At 42.5% G+C, this 12,371-nt stretch overlaps 1 protein-coding gene across 3 annotated transcripts in view; it reads left to right on the top strand.

The window, feature by feature from the left end:
- LOC130292047 (uncharacterized) overlaps nt 1-12,371 on the top strand; it is a 43,780-nt gene that overhangs the window by 18,285 nt on the left and 13,124 nt on the right. The gene's annotated exons all lie outside the window — the stretch shown is intronic.

Raw genomic sequence — 12,371 nt, 5'->3', positions numbered from 1 at the left:
TGTCTGACCACAGTGCTCTCTGCTGACACGTGTCTGTCTCAGGAACTGTCCAGAGCAGGAGAGGTTTGCTATGGGGATTTGCTTCTACTCTGAAGAGTTCTTGACATCGACAGAGGTGTCAGCAGAGAGCACTGTGGTCAGACAGAAAAGAAATTCAAAAAGAAAAGAACTTTCTGTGGAGCAGACAGCAGCTGATAAGTACTGGAAGGATTAAGTTTAACTTTCTGGCACCAGTTGATTTAAAAAAAATCGTTTTTCACTGGAGTACCCTTTTAAGTTTACAATGAAATCTGCAGCATAAAATCCTGCGCAGGACACTGTGTGTGTGAACGTATTCTTAGGGACACTCTGTGCTTCATAGACAGTCACAGTGACAGCTGGTGACCCTAAGGATGGTGTGGGCGCTCTTGATGGTCATGTGCAGTAGGGTAGCCGGACACTATGGTAACTGAAGACAACTCTTTTTCAGCCAGATCATTCAAGATGGTTGAACATCAAATTAGGCAGACCTTAGGCCGCAGCAGGTTAATGCAAGGTAGCTGGTCCTCTTTAAAGGAGAAGTCTCGTGGTTAAAAAAAATTATCCCCTATGCGCAGGGTAGGGGATACGTTTTAGATCGTGGGGGGTCCAACCCCCGCTATCTCTTGCACGGAGCCTCGGCTCTCCCAGGAGGGGTGCGTCATGACCCTACACAAAGTGGGGACCGCCATGCCCCCTCCATATAGCTCTATGGGAGAGCTGAAGATAGAGATATATGGAGGAGGCGTTGTGGCCCCCACTTCGTGTGGGGGTTGTGACCACCGCTCCCAGGGAGAGCCAGAGCTCCGTAGAGGAGATTGCGGGGACATTATGGATAGGGGATACTTTTTTCACCATGAGACTTCTCCTTTAAACTAGCTCTTCTTGTTACTAGTCCTTTGACCTTTCACCTGAAGTAGGTGGTAACTCAATCACAGAAGAGCTTACAGGTAGAAACACAAATCCACTTGTCTCTAAAGTACCGCAGTTCCCTTCTATAGGCTGCAAAACTGAATACTCTTCTCTGCTCTGACCACAGTGCTCTCTGCTGACACCTCTGTCCATGTCAGGAACTGTCCAGAGCTGGAGAAAATCCCCATAGAAAACCTCTCCTTCTCTGGACAGTTCCTGATATAGACAGAGGTGTCAGCAGAGAGCACTGTGGTCAAACAGAAAGGAAATTCAAAAAGAAAAGAACTTCCTCTGGAGCATACAGCAGCTGATAAATATTGGAAGGATTAAGATTTTTAACTAGAAGTAATTTACAAATCTGTTTAACTTTGTAGGACCAGTTGATTTAAAAAAATGTTTTCCACCGGAGTAGCCCTTTAAGGATAGAGGGTGACTTTTGGTAGCATGATGGCCATGGTACAATCACCAGATTCTGTGCCCCTAGTGCAGCTTTAATGTTTACCTATGTTGTCCAAATACAATACTCACTTTAGTCACATGGTAAAAACAAAATCATGGATTAAAGGGGTGTGTGAAGCCTAAATGGTTGCATTGATATTGACTGGTAAACACTGCCAGTACTGTATGGGGATGTACCATCTGCCTCCACATTGTGTATTGTAGATCTGTATGGGAGTGGTGGGATGATTTCTAGGCTGGGCCCCCTCCCCCATTGTCTATATGATTAGACTCGTTATTATTTGTAAGATAATTATTTGTGGTTTTCCAGACAGTTTGAGTCACGCAGGTTCTTTGCTTACATAACATAATCCAGTATTTTCCTGCCAGTCCCGGAGGCGCAGTTGTATCTATGGTACTTGGTATCTTTGGCACAAAGCTGCGATTCCCAAGGGCCTTTGACATAATCTAAAGCCTCTTCTGAAAAATTCTAATCTACTGGGTTCCTATAGCGTCCGCTATATAGGTTCCCATAACTGGTATATCTGTCCTCTTTAGCCCCGTGTCATTCAATTTGCAGCCTGTGCTACCTTCATCAAGTTATACAGCAGGAGAAACTGAGCAGATTGAGATTATATATATATATATATACAGTGATCCCTCAACTTACAATGGCCTCAACATACAATGATCTTTTCTGGACCATTGTAACTTGAAACCAGACTCCACATACAAAGTACAGACAGTCCAGATCTATTAAACTGACCAGTCAGAATGGGCATTTACTGGTAAAACTCCTGTATTACTGAAGTGCATGCACTGACTGGTGTCTCATAGTGCCCCCTACAGTACAGGGAGGTATTACATGTTCTGTACTGATCTTTACCTGTGCCACAGTTAGCTGTTTCAGTCCAGGTGATAAGCTGTATACTTTCGGGAAATGAGCCACTCAGAGACACTAGGTTACTCCGGCTCATTGAAATGAATGAGGTTTGCCAGGGATATGGCGTCGGGCATTTTTGAAATTGATTGGCTTCTGAAAAACAGGTGAATTTATCAATTCATTTAAATGTAATTTATCAATGAAATATCCGATCATTCTAGGCTTAGGAGTCCAGTGGGAGGTGCTTATTAGTGATTAATAGTGTTGAGCGCGAATATTCGAATAGCGAATTTTCATCGTGAATATCGTCCGGCACTTCTAGATTTTGCGAATATTTAGAATATAGCGAAATATATTCATTATGACAAATATTATTATTTTTTCTTTTTTTCATAGTACACATCACAATGATATATACTGTGTAAATAAATAAAAAGTGATCATCCCTCCCTGCTTCCTGCTTGTGGTCCAAAGAAGGCGAATATGCAAAAATTCGTGAATATCGGCACTTCCAGAGGACACTGATCCCTCCCTTCTTTTAGCTTTTTGGCCAATTAGAAGGATGCAAATACAGATGTCAGAGGTTGGCAACATCCCTAGCAACCAATAAAAAAAGTAGTTAGTTGAAAGATATAATTGCGCATGCGCATTTTGTGAATTTCATTACGAATTTCGCATGGGAAAAAAGTGAACGAATGTGCGAAATTCGCGAATATAGGACAAATATTCATCCATATATTCGTGAAATATTTGAATATGGCCTATGCCGCTCATCACTAGTGATTAAAGGGGTACTTCGCTGCTCAGCTGTCACGCCCCCTCCCATAGACTTGCAATGAGGGGGCGGGGCTATGACATCACGAGCTCCCAGCGCCGGCTCCAGTGTTCGGAACAGTTTGTTCCAAACGCTGAGCAGTGGAGTACCCCTTTAACAGCTTTCCCTATGTAAGCTTATAGGGTTATTGTGGGTTTTTTGGTTCTTTGAGTGTAAGACAATGGCAGCAAAGTATGTTTAGACACTAATATAATTCACTTACCTGTTTTTGGTGGCTGGTAATTTCTATGTCTTTCTTTTCCCCGGAAGTTCATTTTCTGCAGGCTACAAAATGAGTGTGTTCTCAGACCTTTCCCAGCTTGCTCTGGGGCCCGAGACAATACATCACAAGTCAGGTGCTAAAAAGGTCTTGGCTTCTTTGTCTGTTGTGTGTGAAGCCAGCCCCTTGGTGACGTTAGCGGCACATATGTGCATGCATTCATCACCGCACAGACTTACAGCTTGTGTGTCAGGTTGTGCTGTGCTTTAATGGGTGGGGGGACCGATGTGTGGGTAGGAAATAAGTCACCTCCCACCTAGAAATAAAGGATCCACAGAAACTGGAAGTAGCCAGTTCCCAAAAACAAGTCAGCAGCATGATGGTGGGCACAGGACACGGCCATCTACCACCAACACAAGCACAGATCCTTGGTAAGCATGTCCATAAAATCTGTCATTATTCTGGGTTTGGAGTCCAGTGGGTGGCAAAATTTGCTGTATTTACACAGATAAAAGGGGTCATCCAACATAAGGCGACTTTAGTAATTAAAGGGATACTCCAGCCCTAATACATCTTATCCCCTATCCAAAGGATAGGGGATAAGATGTATGATCGCAGGGGTCCCGCTGCTGGGGACCCCCGCAATCTGTCATTCCGCACCCACCTTTGTGAGCTATCCGCAGCCGCCATGCCCCCTCCCATAGACTTACATTGAGGGGGCAGGATGTGACGTCACACAGGGGTGGAGTTGTGACGTCACGATACTCTGGGGCCTCCAATGCTGCAGAGAGCTCACAAATGTGGGTGCGGAATGACAGATTGCAGGGGTCCCCAACGGCAGGACCCCGAAATCATACATCATATCCCCTATCCTTTGGATAGGGGATAAGATGTATTAGGGCCGGAGTACCCCTTTAATTACTAATGTCGCCTTATGTTGCATGACCACTTTTATCTGTATGAATACAGCAATTTTTGCACCCACTGGACTCCAAACCCAGAATAATGACAGATTTTAATGATACATTTCGGGTTATACAGATTTTGGTTTGGTTATCAGCCGTCCCAGAGCACATGTCTGTAGAAGAATCTGTTTTTGAGTTGCTTTTTTTTGCTAGTACAGAGTAGGGGTTGTGCTGCAATGATAATGTCTTTGTAGATACTTCACAGAGGCCTGGTCTATATACAGGACTGATATGGACCAAAAGTAAAATATGTTAGTTCCTAGCCTGCTACAACTTGCACTGGTATACTGCCACCCAGTGGTCACATTATCATGCAACACATTATTTCCTTTTTATTCAGAACAAAAGCAGACCTAAAAGGCTGAAGTTACGTATTGTATGGGCCAATAGGTTAGAGCAGTGGTCTTCAACCTGCGGACCTCCAGATGTTGCAAAACTACAACTCCCAGCATGCCCGGACAGCCGTTGGCTGTCCGGGCATGCTGGGAGTTGTAGTTTTGCAACATCTGGAGGTCCGCAGGTTGAAGACCACTGGGTTAGGGTTTCTCCACAATTCACAGCAACAACAAAAAATGCATTTGCAAAGATGCAGAAGACTGGAAGCCTATATTAGAGATCCTATGAATATAGGGAAGAAGGGCTAGCATGCTTTCTCAAAAACAAAGTAGAATTCTGATAATCCAGATAATCTGACTCTAGCAGCAACAATGCAAAATTATGTGAAATGTCTCAAGACAAGAAGAAGTTGACTGAACAGAGAAAACAAGATGGAACATTTCTTAAAGGGGTACTCTACTGGAAAAAAATTTTTTTTAAATCAACTGGTGCCAGAAAGTTAAACAGATTTGTAATTTACTTCTATTTAAAAATCTTAATCCTTCCAGTACTTATCAGCTGTTGGATGCTCCACAGGACGTTCTTTTCTTTTTGGATTTATTTTCTGTCTGACTACAGTGCTCTCTGCTGACACCTCTGTCCATTTTAGGAACTGTCCAGAGCAGGATAGGTTTTCTATGGGGGTTTGTTCCTACTCTGGACAGAATTATTTTGTAAAAGAAAAGCACTTCCTGTGGATTATATATATCTATATAAATATATATATATATGATATATATATGATATATATATATATTTTTATATATATATATATATATATATATAATGGGAAAAACATTTTTTTAAATCAACTGGTGCCAGAAAGTTAAACAGATTTGTAAATTACTTCTATTTAAAAAATCTTAATCTTTCCAGTACTTATCAGCTGCTGTATGCTCCACAGGAAGTTCTTTTCTTTTTGAATTTCTTTTCTGTCTGACGACAGTGCTCTCTGCTGACACCTCTGTCCATTTTAGGAACTGTCCAGAGTAGAATAGGTTTTCTATGGGGTTTGCTCCTACTCTGGACAGTAAAAAATTTAAAAAGAACTTCCTGTGGAGCATATAGCAGCTGATAAGTACTGGAAGGATTAAGATTTTTAAATAGAAGTAATTTACAAATCTGTTTAACTTTCTGGCACCCGTTGATTTAAAAAAACATTTTTTTTTGCCAGTGGAGTACCCCTTTAAATCCAAATGTAGAATTGCTCTTTTTTCATGTCATGATTTTGGTCACTTTTGCCGTATGCATCTGGAACCCTCCTGATATAGTTGATAAACATAATTATAGACCCCCATCACCCAATGGATGCCAAAAGTGTCAATTTGGTCTTTGTTTGGGTGGGTTCAATTTATTTGCGGGGTTGAATAGGGCAGGATCCAGTGAAAAAAGACAAAAAAATATGTACAGCACAGTATATATATATATATATATGTATATATATTTTTTTATTATTATTATTATATATATATCTTTTTTTTTTTTTTTTGGGAGGTGGGGTTTATGTACGCCACTATGTATTGGAGATAAGCAGATCTTGTGCTATCTGGTACCTGTATTTCTGGATTAAAGGACCTTTTCCAGCCCTTCGTTTGTTCCATTTCTTTTAAATAGGACCTGGACGTTCTCCTGACCTTTTTGTTTCTCAGTAATTACTATTACTATTCATCCTTTCAATAGAATGGGTGCACGATACTGATACTATCAGCACTTAAAAGTATTTGTGAAAACAGGTCAGGAGAGTGAACAGATCCTTTACAAGATATTGGAATACATGACTGCTTGATGGAAATGATTTCCTGGGGTATTTAGAGATGGAATCTGATCTCTCCTTTCCAAAGAACCTTTTGCCCTAAACATGAAGCTGTAAAGATAACGCAACGTACAATAATGTATGCCATAAAGAAGAAGAGGAAATAAAGTCCAGCAACTCACCGCAAAGTGTAAATCAGCGTCTTGAAGCCGCCATGGATAGCCGGGATCAGGCGGGGAGCTCAGAGGCTACAATACGGTAGGTTGGTGCAATAGCACTTCTTCCGGCCTCAGATGAGGTTTGTAGCCTCTGAGCTTCCCGCCCGATCCCGACTATCCATGGCGGCTTCAAGACGCTGAATTACACATTGCGGTGAGTTGCTGGACTTTATTTCCTCTTCTCTTTATGGCATCATTTGATTCTATGGACGTCCTGGCACCACCGATACATACAGCTTTTCCAGTGAACCGATGATTACTAATGGACTTCTATCTCCATATGCTCCAGGTGTGTTAGTTAGGTGCCTCCATTTTTCGTTTTTCTCAGTTACCTGTATACAATAATGTATACAATAAGGCTATAACCACAGGATTAGAGGGCATAATAAATGGATTGTATAATGTAATTGTCTCTTCCATTTGCAAAACCACTGGGGCACATCTTAGGGCGCATGATCGCAACAACAACTCCCAATTTCCTGGGACAGTACCACATAATAAGAAGAAATGGTCCATAATAATGTTTTTCTTTACAAAAAGGGGGAAGTGACAATTACAACAAACTATTTATTGATATGCATTAAAATATTCAAATATAACTGTGTCACCCAAAAAGATAAGGAACCGTGAATTCCATACACCAGGTATGCTAAAATCCAATATAACAATATACGGGTCAGTATAGGCCCAACCTAATGCTGTTAGTAGATACTTAGAGCGATTAGTCAAGAATGTATAATCATTAATTATGTAAACAGTAAGGAATTGAGTGTTCCCAATGTCCCGATGCAAGGCAGCACCCATTCACAAAAACAAACACCTTTCACAAGAGTGATAACGTTTGCATATTCATTTATCAATGTATTGTCCGTATGCCAAATCAAATGATTCCAAACCTGTCAGTCCTATTACAAAGGATTGGGGTACATCACATGACTAAATCACATGACCCGAAAGGTCCTTAAAGGGCTACTCCGCCCCTAGACATCTTATCCCCTATCCAAAGGATAGGGGATAAGATGTCAGATCGCCGCGGTGCCGCTGCTGGGGACCCCGGGGATCCCCGCTGCGGCACCCCGCTATCATTACAGCACAGAGCGAGTTCGCTCTGTGCGTAATCACGGACGATACAGGGGACGGAGCAGCGTGACGTCAAGGCTCCGCCCCTCGTGACATCACGGCCCGTCCCCTTAATGCCAGTTTATGGCAGGGGGCGTGACGATCGGCACGCCCCCTCCCATAGACTTGTATTGAAAGGGGCAGGCCGTGACATCACGAGGGGCGGAGCCGTGACGTAACGATGCTCCGGCCCCTGTATTGCTCGTCATTACGTGCAGAGCAAACTCGCTCTGTGCAGTAATGATAGCGGGGTGCCACAGCGGCGATCCCCGGGGACCCCGGTGATCTGACATCTTATCCCCTATCCTTTGGATAGGGGATAAGATGTCTAGGGGCGGAGTACCCCTTTAACTTAAGCATAACACATTTACTATAGATCACATGACCTAAGGTCCTGTAAGTAACCTTTATATTATTAAATATTTTAAATATAGACAATAAATTACATTTTTATAAGGTGACTGAGGGTTATCCCACTAAGAGAATCCTAACAGCACGGAGGAACTCTGACTATGGGGACTTAGGACACAAGGCACAGGACCATGTCCAGTACCGGGACACCACATGAAGATTGATCCTGGTAGCTATGGTTCCATCAGGGTCCTGTAGCTTCCTCCGCCAGGGCATGTACTGCCACCGTGCGGATGATCCTTCTAGAATGACCGGATAAAGTAGATTTGATCTGGGCCTTCCCTCAGAACTCTCCACACACAACACACCTTGACCACACTGATGCTCAGACTTGTCTGTTCTGTGAACTGGGGCAACTCCTCCCCCCACTACACTATATGAGCAAGAATTTAGGGGTTCCCATTGGCAGGCAGAGTCACATGGGGTACACTGCTCCTTTCTTAAAGGTACAATAACACATTTAAATAACACATCTGAAAAAGCATAACAGAATAAGTATAAAAATATATTATCTCTTAGCAAAGTGCTGGGACATGATGAGCACAGCAACAAGTCCTTTAGTGGACCCAACACTTGTGCCGCAGGTCTTCCCGAAGACACAGGACCCCCTTTGGTGCTGGGACACCAAATATATAGTACGTGTGAACATACTCTAATAGGGCTTGTCTGGTGCACACCATATAGCAATGTTTCTTAACTAGGGTACCTCCAGCTGTTGCAAAACCACAACTCCCAGCATGCCCGGACAGCCGAAGGCTGTCCGGGCATGCTGGAAGTTGTAATTTTGCAACAGCTGGAGGCACCCTGGTTGGGTAACACTGTCATATAGGAGTAATAGAAGGGATCCACATGTCCAGTTTAGCATAGAAAGACTGCAGGAAGTACATTATGGTGCTCCAGTAAATAACAGGAGATCACAAGGAATCCTTGAACAGAAACCCAATTATAGAAAATGGGGACAGGGTCTTAGGCAACAATTACGCTCGGAATTCATATATAAATAAATATAAATGTCTTATTACCAAATACTGCCTAAAATAACTTCTGTACAGTATCTTAATCATACTAATGTATGATTCCTACACAATACCGCCATTCCGTGTCCAAAGAATTCTACTGTTTAGGCCTCGTTCACATTGCCGTTGGACTGCATGCACTATTTATTTATTTTTTATTTATTTTTTTCTCCGCTAAACTACCAGATCGCTGAAGGACCCCATTCAAGAAAATTGAGTCAGACAGGTCCAGGCAGTGTCCATTGTGTTCGGTTTCGGGTAAAAAAAAGAGCCGAATGGACCCTGAATGGGTCGGAAGACAACATCATTCTGAACCTAAATGCCAACCTAGTTGGTTTGATGATAAAGTCCCAAGAGGTCCAGAATAGTGAAATCTATTCTAGGTGTCCAGTCCTTGGGGGCAAAACTGACCCAAAAGCCCCCAACAATCAGCTTGCTTTTAGGGACAACCAATATCTTAAAGGGGTATTCCAGGAAAAAACTTTATATATATCAACTGGCTCCAGAAAGTTAAACAGATTTGTAAATTACTTCTATTAAAAAAAATCTTAATCCTTCCAATAATTATCAACTGTGGAAGTTTAGTTGTTCTTTTTTGTCTGACAAAGTGCTCTCTGCTGACATCTCTGTCTGTCTCGGGAACTGCACAGAGTAGAAGAGGTTTGCTATGGGGATTTGCTTCTACTCTGGACAGTTCCCGAGACAGGTGTCATCAGAGAGCACTTAGCTAGAAAAGAAGAACTCAACTTCAGAAGCTCATAAGTACTGAAAGGATTACAATTTTTTTATAGAAGTAATTTACAAATCTGTTTACCTTTCTGGAGCCAGTTGAGATATATATATATATATATATATATATATATATATATTATTTTTTTTTTCCTGGCTAACCCCTTTAAAGGAAGTTATCTAGGCTAGCAGTGGTTTGGAGTAGAATAGAGAGTGCAGTTTCTGTGCCACATAAGTGTGCACAATGTAAGTACTCTCATTCTTGGCAGTATTATCAAGTGTTTCTAGGTCAGCGAGCACAGTTGCTCTGGGCAGTATAGTGCACAGTTTGGTTGTAATGTTGTTTGTTTTGGCGCGGTGTCAGGGAGACGTTACTCTGGACTTTGGATAGAAACCTCACAACACATCACAGTGGTGTCCACGTGGAAATCCCTAGTCTGCTCCATGGATGTCAGGCACCACCCTGGGCATTTCACCCCCATGCAGTGATTTCCAGTCTGGTATGTATTAGGTGGGCCCATTCTCATGATATAGGGGGGGGGGGGGGATACTTAGCACAGACACTGACCATGAGAACTATAAGCTTCAGGGTCTACCACATCTAGTGATCATCTGACTGTACTATGTATATATCATGGTATTATCTGTTTATCAGTCTTATCTGGAATTTTAGGATGCTGAGATAGTAGTGTACATTTTTGCTATCGTGGTGTTTGGAGACCTACCAGTAGGGGGAGCATTTGTTTTACAGATGATTGGGGCAGTACAAATATGTCATTGTTTTATCAAAAGGCAAATATCGTCATAATGAATGTTAGAAGCGGTGACCTCAGCGCCCCCAAGTATTAATTATAATGATGTCATGTCAATATAAAATCCTGTTCATTGAAAAAACTATAATAACTACTGCACCTTACAATAAGCATGGTGTTCTCAGTAAATGGTTCTTAGAAGTGATTACATGGTGTAAACATCACATTTGTACAACTAGTTTGTCCTGACTAACTTCTTAATATGTCTTTTTTTTATTTTTATTTTTTTTGTGGTCGGGCTTCAGTTTTCCTAAAACATAGCTCCAAATCCCCTGCTTAGATGTCGAGTCAATTGGTTGTGTTCTGTCTGTCTGATTAATGTTTTATTATTGAGTTCCATTTATGACCAGTATATAAGCACTTAGGGTTTATTCACATAGCAGATTGAGGAAATAGAACATTCTGCCTCAAAATCTGTGTCTAATTCCTGTTTACATGTGTATTTATTTATAGTGGGTGAATTCCAACAGCTGGGACCCCTGTAATCTAGATGTAGTGTTGGTTGAGGGTAATGTGTAAATTAACCTCTTCGTGACGCCAGGGCACGGTTAACCAAAACACCATCCGAGGGTAAGCCAGCTTCTCCTGGTCTAGGCACGGGGCCATAAGTACTCCAACGCAAGGTTACGGAAAATCTGACTTTACTGAGGCAGAATAGATGGTAAAATCCATTACAGCGCAGATTGGTATAAACGGAGGTGCAGGGTAAACCTTGGAAGCCTATTGGCTTACTGGGACCTGTAGTTGATTGTGCTATATATGATTGACTTGCTGTATGGCAACTCACATTGACTTTAGTGACTTCAATGACTGACTTGTATGACTGCTTTAGATGACTGACTTGTATGACTGCTTCAGACTGACTTGGATCACTGACTTGAATCTCTGGGACTTTAGTGCATACCACTAGGCTTGACATTCACATGGGTGCAGGGGATATGCTTTAGAAGATGCATTGTTGCAGCATTAGATTTGAGGACTCCTCAGAACACCTCACACTCTCTCTTCAGACTTCTGTACCTCAGCTTAAACTGAACTCTGACCACACTATACAAGGATCCCCATTGGGCTGACAAGTCACATGGTTTACTTCTGCACACTCCCCTAACAGGTTTAACAGGCTTAAAGCAACAGGTACACAGAAAATACCAGAACATTAATTACAGCATAACCAAGATGGACACTGAAGGCAACATCTGCCACACAGGATGGGCAGAATACTATATTCTGTACTGGGTCACTACATAGAGAAGGGAGACCCAAGTATCCCTTTGGAACAACAGTAGTTGTGCGCACTGCTGCTCCATTAATTGTGGATGGGAGATGCAGGAGTAAAGCACTTGGCTGTTTTCTGCGCCTGCAGCGGTAAGCACGTGAAAATATTGCTCCATTCAGACAGGAGACTCAGGTCCCTGTTCTTAAGATCGAGGAGCAGATCATCTCAGCTGCCCCCCAACACAACCAACACAACCACTCATGCACTTATCACCTACCCAGTGTCTAGGATGGGACAACCCCTTCAAACGCTATACCTGCCCCATTCTTTGGAACATTTTGTTCCGAGCGCATTGAGTGGGCGGCAGGAATCGTGAGGTTACGACCACACCCCTTGTGATGTCACACCACGCCCTTCAATGCAAGTCTATGGGAGGGGGCATGCCCCCCCCCATAGACTTGCATTGAGGGGG

The sequence above is a fragment of the Hyla sarda genome, chromosome 9 (genome assembly GCF_029499605.1).
Source record: "Hyla sarda isolate aHylSar1 chromosome 9, aHylSar1.hap1, whole genome shotgun sequence".
In the NCBI taxonomy this organism is placed as follows: domain Eukaryota; kingdom Metazoa; phylum Chordata; class Amphibia; order Anura; family Hylidae; genus Hyla; species Hyla sarda.
This window is presented reverse-complemented; position numbering and strand designations above follow the sequence as displayed.